Source organism: Branchiostoma belcheri, unplaced genomic scaffold (assembly GCF_001625305.1).
Source record: "Branchiostoma belcheri isolate BF01 breed outbred unplaced genomic scaffold, Haploidv18h27 scaffold97, whole genome shotgun sequence".
NCBI classification, from domain to species: domain Eukaryota; kingdom Metazoa; phylum Chordata; class Leptocardii; order Amphioxiformes; family Branchiostomatidae; genus Branchiostoma; species Branchiostoma belcheri.
The window spans coordinates 764284-772297 of NW_017804653.1; the positions used below are offsets into that span (position 1 = coordinate 764284).

An 8014-nucleotide genomic window follows, 5' to 3' on the forward strand; every position below is an offset into this window, starting at 1 on the left:
TTTAAAAAAAATCAAGAAATACAAGGAACAAACATACGTAAATGCTAGGCAGCAATTCGATACGGGGCACTAAAAGCAAATAAAATGATTCAAATTCTTTATTTTTTCTCTTAAACTGCTGCACCAAAATTGTTGTCCAATTTTATATATTAAACAGATTTTACATCCTTACTTGCGTCACCAGCTTGAGACTGTTGCTCCTCTTCCGACATAACGACACTTTAGGTTTCCAGACAGCGAAAAAAAAACACGTCCCACTCCTTGGAAGTTGTTTGTCGACTCACGTAGAGTCCTTGGGGGCCGGCATCAGAAGTAGAAGTAGAAGAAGAAGAGTCCTTGACAAAAGATGTATGAACTCAGACCCGATAATCTGAGACTAGAAATGATTGAAGCCGCTCAGTAAAAGAAGTGGCATCAAAACAATAATCTGAGTCCTCAACTAGTTTGGATGCCGATTATTGAAAATGGCACTGTACAAATGCATGCTGAATTTTCCCCCAAATTATACGCAAATCGTAAGTTTTACTTGCACTCATTGAAAAAAATCACTTTAAAGCCCAACACCTTAAAATTAAATAAAAGGAAATGATATGGAAAAGAAGAAAATGCTTAGCATTCTTTTTTAATAATTGTTACTTTTCAAAGTTTTACATCAAAGAACAAAAGATGCAAGTACCGAAACAGATTTGAACACGTTGTCGGTTATTTCTAGAAGATTTGCGAACAAATTAGTGATAAAACGGGTATTCAACATTATATTGACATTTTTACACGTTTGTTTGGAAATTGTAATGGTTTATTTTCAACCACACACCACCATCTTCTTGCCACCAGCTTGTTAATCCAAAATGTAGTATTTAAAAACGTTTACCGCTACTTGTCGTTTTTTACGCCCGCAATGATTGTCTGGCTACCAGAAGGTCACTTGGATTACTTTATCAGAAGAAGTCCACTCTTTGTAGATCTTGTGAGAAAGATGAATTTTTTTAGAATTTAGACTGGAGTCGTGGATACATTGTTTTTATAATGTGCTACAGTGAACAATGCCCAATTGATTGTACATACACATGGTAAGAAACAATTGGTTCCAGATCTTAACGGCTATTGACACTGACGTCGCGACCATGTCAATTTCACTACATGAATGTTGCACACGTACGTAACAATGACACGACAGGGACCTCTGTCGTCCTACCCAGACTCACACACACACTCACTCACTCACTTACTTACTCATTCTCTGACTCACTCATTCACTCACTCACTCACTGACACACTCACTCACTTACTCACTCACTCACTCACTCACTCACTCATTCACTCAATCCCTTGATCTTTTGCCCACAAGCTGCGAGATATATTGTGTACATTTATGTAATGCGAATGTTGGAGAAAATATCTTACGGCGTTATAGATTTCAATAGAGTTCCACGATTTCATACCTTTGCCTATTTGTATACAATGAGTGTTATCTCTGCCTAAATGTACGTAAATCCATTAATAACGTTAGCGTGGAATTTATTCAATTCAAGAAGTGATATATCTCATGACGGCTTAAAATGAACGTAATGGGTTTGCCCGGAATCGTGTCTTAGGGATTTAAAAAAAAATGACCTTGATTTGGAATTATGAGCGATTGAGTGCGAAAATGTTTTTTTTTCACAAATTTGTTGGCAAAAACTATACTTCAAATCAAAAATTCCTAAGACTTGATTTTTCATTATATTCCTAGACGTCAAAACTGTTAAAATTGGTGACTTAGAGTAATATACGTAGCCAATCTTAAACGGTGTTTGCCTAAAAACATAACTCGGGCTGGCGCTCCGAATCCAGACAAAAATCGTCTTTTGGAGAGAGATTAAAAAAAGTAATTTAGCGTAAAACTAACATTAGAACTATGTCAAGACGATTATTTAATTTTACTTTGACGGAATTTATCCTTCAATACTATTTATATATTTCTAAATGTTTTACGGGTAGTCCAAAACAACGCACATATATAGCAATGGAAACGTATAGCGTAGTAACAGACCGCCGTGCACAGTTAAAAATTCAAAGGTCGCCATTGAACCATAATAGTTCTTTTTTATTGTAAAAAAAACTACAAAAAGCACAAAATCTAATGCATTATCAATGACTGACAGCAGATATATAGCAGTGGCAACAAACTAGACAGCTATTAGTGGCCCCCAAAGACAGAACCCCCAAAGAACAAAAGTGTGGCGTGATTTACCACATTCGGTGCGCAGGTCAAAATATCAGAGGACCTTGCCCAGAGACATACATAGGGGAAACAGAACGGTCTCTCAAGAATAGATTTTTGGAACACAGGCGCCTTAGTTCAAACACATCGGAAGTGTCGCAACACATACACATCGAGTCCCCCGGACATAAAGTAACATTGGACAAGGTGCGCATTCTAGATACGGAGCAGGATTACTTTGTGAGAGGCGTGAAGGAGGCAATTTACATCAGGGCCCACCAACCCTCTCTGAACCGTGATGGTGGGAGATACCGTCTTCCCGCCACTTTTGATGCACTCCTGACGTCATCACGTTTCCGACTTCCGGAAAGTCAGCGACTTCATCACAAATCTGACGAAGGTTGACGGGATCAGCCGAAAATTTATGGTGAGTTCTCCTTCTTGTGTTAGAACAAGTCAAACTCTTTAACAAACTGTTTCCTTGTTACAGTCTTGATTGTTACAGTGGTATTAAACTGTTATATCGTTACAGTCGTGATTGTCACAGTGGTATTAAACTGTTACATTTGTTACAGTATTGATAGTTACAGTAGTAATAAACTGTTACATTGTTAAAGACGTGATTGTTACAGTGGTATTAAACCGTAACATTGTTACAGACGTGATTGTTACAGTGGTATTGAACCGTTACATTATTACAGTCGTAATTGTTAAAGTGGTATTAAACTGTTACATTGGTATAGTCGTGATTGTTGCAGTGGTATTAAACTGTTACATTCTTACAGTCGTGATTGTTACAGCAATATTAAACGGTTACATTGACCATTGTTACAGTCGTGATTGTTACAGTGGCTTAAACTGTTACATTGTTACAGTTGTGATTTTTACAGTGGTTTAAACTGTTACAATGCTACAGTCTTGTTTGTTACAGTGGTGTTAAACTGTTATATCGTTACAGTATTGATTGTTACAGTATTAAAAAACTGTTACATTGTTACAGTCGTGATTGTTACAGTGGTATTAAACCGTTACAATGTTACAGACGTGATTGTTACAGTGGTATTAAACCGTTACAATGTTACAGACGTGATTGTTACAGTGGTATCAAACTGTTACATTGTTACAGTCTTGATTGTTACAGTGGTTTAAACTGATACATTATTACAGTCTTGATTGTTACAGTGCTATTAAACCATTACATTGTTACAGTCTTGATTGTTACAGTGCTTCAAACTGTTACATATTACAATCTTGATTGTATCAGTGGTATTAGACTGTTACATTGTTACAGTCGTGATTGTTACAATGTTTTAAACTGTTACATTGTTACAATCGTGATTGTTACAGTGGCAACTTATTGAAATAAGGATCCCATTTGAACAATTTATGAGAGAATGCTAGAATGGCATTTTTGATTGGATTATACGACTAACTGATATGATTCAAGTGGGGATTCTACTGGCATAATTAGGGGAAAATATATAATCCGTTATCCGTGAAAGTGGTCATTTGGCGAAGATATAAGATCGTGGAGCCCTAGATCATTCCAATCTTCTTGCACACAACTGTAGTCATAATCATCTGTGAATATTTTCATCAGGTTGGAAATATATGTTTTTATTCATGTTGTACTTAAATAAAAAAAAATGTTAAAATAGATAAAATAGACGACTACTTAACATTACTATTAGCGTCATGTGCCCCAATGGTGCGGTCCAAAAAGCGGACCACTTTTGAGGTTACGGCCTGGCAACGCATAGGAAATTGAGACCTATGATTGGTCAACGCCATTTGGCTATGTAATTATAGAATTTAGTGACTTTGAAGATGAAATAAGGATACGTTTATCATAAAGTTGGCTCGTAAATCATTGTAAATTCAAAGTCTAATATTACGTACGAGAACCCGTAGTGGAAACAGCTCGCAAATTTTGTTCTTAAATGATTTAAGTAATAATGTACAATGGATCATCAACACTACTCTTAAAACATGTATTGATTTTACAACGTTTTGCTGCTACAGTGAAAATAACATTATTATATACAAACCAGCAAAAACAAGTCCTTCCCCTCCGTGCTTCGCAACAGATAAAAAAAAAACACTTTTCTACATATACAAACCGTTTCCCGGGCAGTACATGTAAGCTACAATTTTGTTGTAGACATGTAATATGTAGCAAAGCTTTTGTCGTATACTTGGGTGACCTTGAATACTGTAATGGTTCTTTACGCCACTAAGAATAACACAATGCATACTTTTGTGCGACATGACATGTCTGCAGAACTTGTTTAAACCTATAAGCATGGAAAGTCCAACCTACCTTATTCGCAGTTAAAATAAATGTAATGATTGTCCCGAAAATCGTGTTTTAGGGATTTGTTTTAAAAATGGCCTCTTAAGGGTAATTTTGTGCAAAAAAAATGTTTTAAAAATTCCGTTTTTTCACTAGTATTTTGACAAAAACAACTTAAAATCAGAAATTTAAAAATAAACGAAACCCGAAAATACTCGTCGTTCGAAGAGAATTTTTTTCGATTAGTGAATTTACATAAATAACTTACATTAAATGGATTTAAAGATGGTCATCCCAAGACCCCCCCCCCCGTCCCTGTTGTGGGTGGGGTTGCATATTTATTTCATACATCGCCCCTCTAACAGGGAGGAGGAGCTACAGGTAGATCTCTCCGAGAGGTACTTGGGATTTGTCGCTGCCAACCTCGAGGGCAGACAACACTTAAGCTCCTGTTCTTCAACAACAGGAGCTTTTTGAATAATTTGCATTATCTTTGTATTGGCTTGTCTAACTTTTGTTTCCTTTTGGACTTCCAAAAAATTGTTGCTTATAAACCTGCATTTCCCTTCTAGTCTCTTAGTGTCACTGACGAAAGGTATGGGATGCTACCTGAAACGTCTGACCGTTTCCAAAATCATACCCAGTTGCTTGAGTAACTGTTTCTTGGCGTTTGGTTGTATTTATCTCAGTGTAACGGAAAAGAAATTTTCACGGTTTTAGGCTTAAAAATCACGTCAATGACGTCAATATTAAAAACTTAATGGTTTTGTTCGTGTTTTTCTATAGAAAGGTGATCATGTAACCTTTTTAAAAAATTGTTTAACAATTCTATATAAGTACAGACCGGTTGCTCTAAAACAGGACAGTGGACGATAGTTACTGTTAACAACTTCTAACACGTTTGATGACGCCTTCATTAAGACACATGCCGATTTATTATGGTAGCTTAAGAGGATAAGGCGATTTGGTAAGGAATTACAACATTTTGAGTTAAATTTATTTGTCCACAAATGTGTTTTTTTTTTGCCTGCTGATTTTATAGTTATAGAAACATTGCCAAACTTCGTTTTTTTTTTACTTGACAAAACATACTATTGACTCGAGCCTAACTTGTGATCTGATAGACTGAAATTGCCCACTTCCCCTCCGCGCCTTCACCTTCTGGTTCGCATTCTGTGGAAGGCCCGTGCTTGTTGTAGGTGATGTGGGCATCAGCAGATGACCTACATTCTCCACCATCCATCACACCAAAAACAGAATACCCACGAGAAAGTGTTACCTGGTAGCACTTTTTGATAGGGTTATGGCGGTCACGGTGGTGGCCGGTAAGGCGTGGGTCTGTCCGCTCCAGTGATGGAATGGTGCGAACAAAAAAAGACTCCCTCCAACAACCCAGGCTGGTGTACTGACGGATTTCGCTTCCTGTGCGAGAAATAATAATTAGCTAGGCTACGCTGACTTGAAGACAGGGATGGCATCCACAGTCTCATCAATCTCGTCCCTTCCCCAAACGTAACAGACAACACGACAAGGAATCTGATCTACGAAATGACCAAAGGTATGGCGTAAATAAAAAGGATAATTTAGACAACGAATGTTAAAATGGCTAGTACCGTTATGTGCAATTCTAATAGTAGTTTATATCGTTTCCTGTAACAAAACATGGGCGGGAAATTGCGTTTAAATGAAGTTTTCCAAAAGTCTCGAAAAATGAAGTCATTATTCGGTATCGCATATTCTGTGTGTTATTTATTTGCTTAAATTTCTCGATTTCGTACATTTGTAAAAATTCTTTGCACTATTATCTTAGTTTTAGCTTATCTCATCCTACAATCAGTTTTTTCATAGATACGTTTATAGAAATGCATACCTGCTTTAAGCTGACAGACGAACCCCTTACTAGTCAAGTTGCAGTTTTTTTCAGTCCAATGTGCAGCCTCAGACCCATATACAGCGCAACCACTGCGACCGTTATATGGTTTAGGCTCTCCAGGGTACCAGTTGGAATACTAGTAGTTGGATGACATCAGGGCTTGGCCGTCCTCAAATACCCACTCACCATCGCTGTTGGCGTCAGTCAACCCGATCCAGCGACCAGAATCTCTTGGTGTTAGATAGTATAAGAAGTCATTGAGCACACTGTCCTTCGGCATGGCTAATATCCCTCCGTCTGCTGAACACTCCTGTTTAGCCCCATCGCGCGTCTTCGTGTCCGTAAAGCTCTTGTAGCAAACACCTTTAAAACGAACGTAGTCTCCTATTGGGCAATCTGTAGTAAACAGAAAATTATTAATATTCTAAAAACGGTCATTTATATCCCATTGCCTAAATACATAAAGCCACAATGACATGGATTGCATCCTCACCTGCATCAATTTTCCTCCGTTTCCAGAAAGAAAAGAAAATACAACTATGTATATACTGTATATCTGTATATCAAAGAATCACGATCATAAGTAAATAAAACATACAAAAGAGTCAGAGAATATGTACTAGTCCACCTTTTTTTGTCTTGCTCCAGAAGCATCTTTTCGTATGGTCAGACCTTAGACTATCGAAGCAGCATCCTCGTTGACGACAGTGATATACAGTAGTGATGCTGTTTGAGCCACAGGGATACCGCTCGGAGGGTTTCACCTGGCATTCATCGTCTGTAAGAGATTTGCTAATTCTTGTGAAAGGTCGTGACACCTTCGTAAACTTCACATTTTTTAAAACACATTCAGCAGCCCCCCCCCTCTTTGCAGGCCCCCATTCAGCGTTCGGCTCACACCCAAGAGGTCGCGTGTTCGAATTCGAAAACTGCCAATGTCACCAATCTTGTGCCCTTGGGAAATGCACTTTAGAAGATTTCCCCCACTTCACTCAGGTGGAGATGAGTACCAAGCTTCGGCTAGGGACGTCCCTCGGATAGGACGTTAAATGCAGGTCCCGCGTTTGGGAAAGCTATACCCCACGGACATTAAAGAACCCACCACACTTATCGAAAAGAATGAGGGACCTTCCCGGTGTGAGTGGTTCATATCTTACAGTTCGGTCTTACGCAGCTTATACATGTACGTATACATGTGCAGAATGGGTGTTACGCGTAAAGGTGGTTTCCGGTTATGCGAAACAAACAAACATGGGTTTTAAAATGACATCCTCCTAGCTGGTAGTTTTTTCCAGCTCTACCAAAAGTTGTTACCTTCGCCGTAATTGTTTGCCAGGACCAATTAACCTTTATTGCAATATTATTGATAAAACAAACGGTCCCTACACACTTTTATTAACTTACTATTTAAAGAGTAATGAATTTTCGACACCATGTCGTTATAATTCAGATAATTTTGTGTGTTGCCTAAAACTACGTAATTCAGCCTTTGTACAATGCATTATATTATCAGGCTGCAATTTTGTTTTAGTTTTATGTCAATTTGCAAATAAACCATTTACACACACACACACACACACACACACACACATATATATATATATATATATATATATATATATAGTGTGTGTGTGTGTGTGTGTGT

At 37.8% G+C, this 8014-nt stretch overlaps 1 protein-coding gene across 3 annotated transcripts in view; it reads left to right on the plus strand.

The window, feature by feature from the left end:
* LOC109461908 (dual specificity protein phosphatase 3-like) overlaps positions 1–8014 on the plus strand; it is a 29476-nt gene that overhangs the window by 757 nt on the left and 20705 nt on the right. The window lies entirely within an intron of this gene.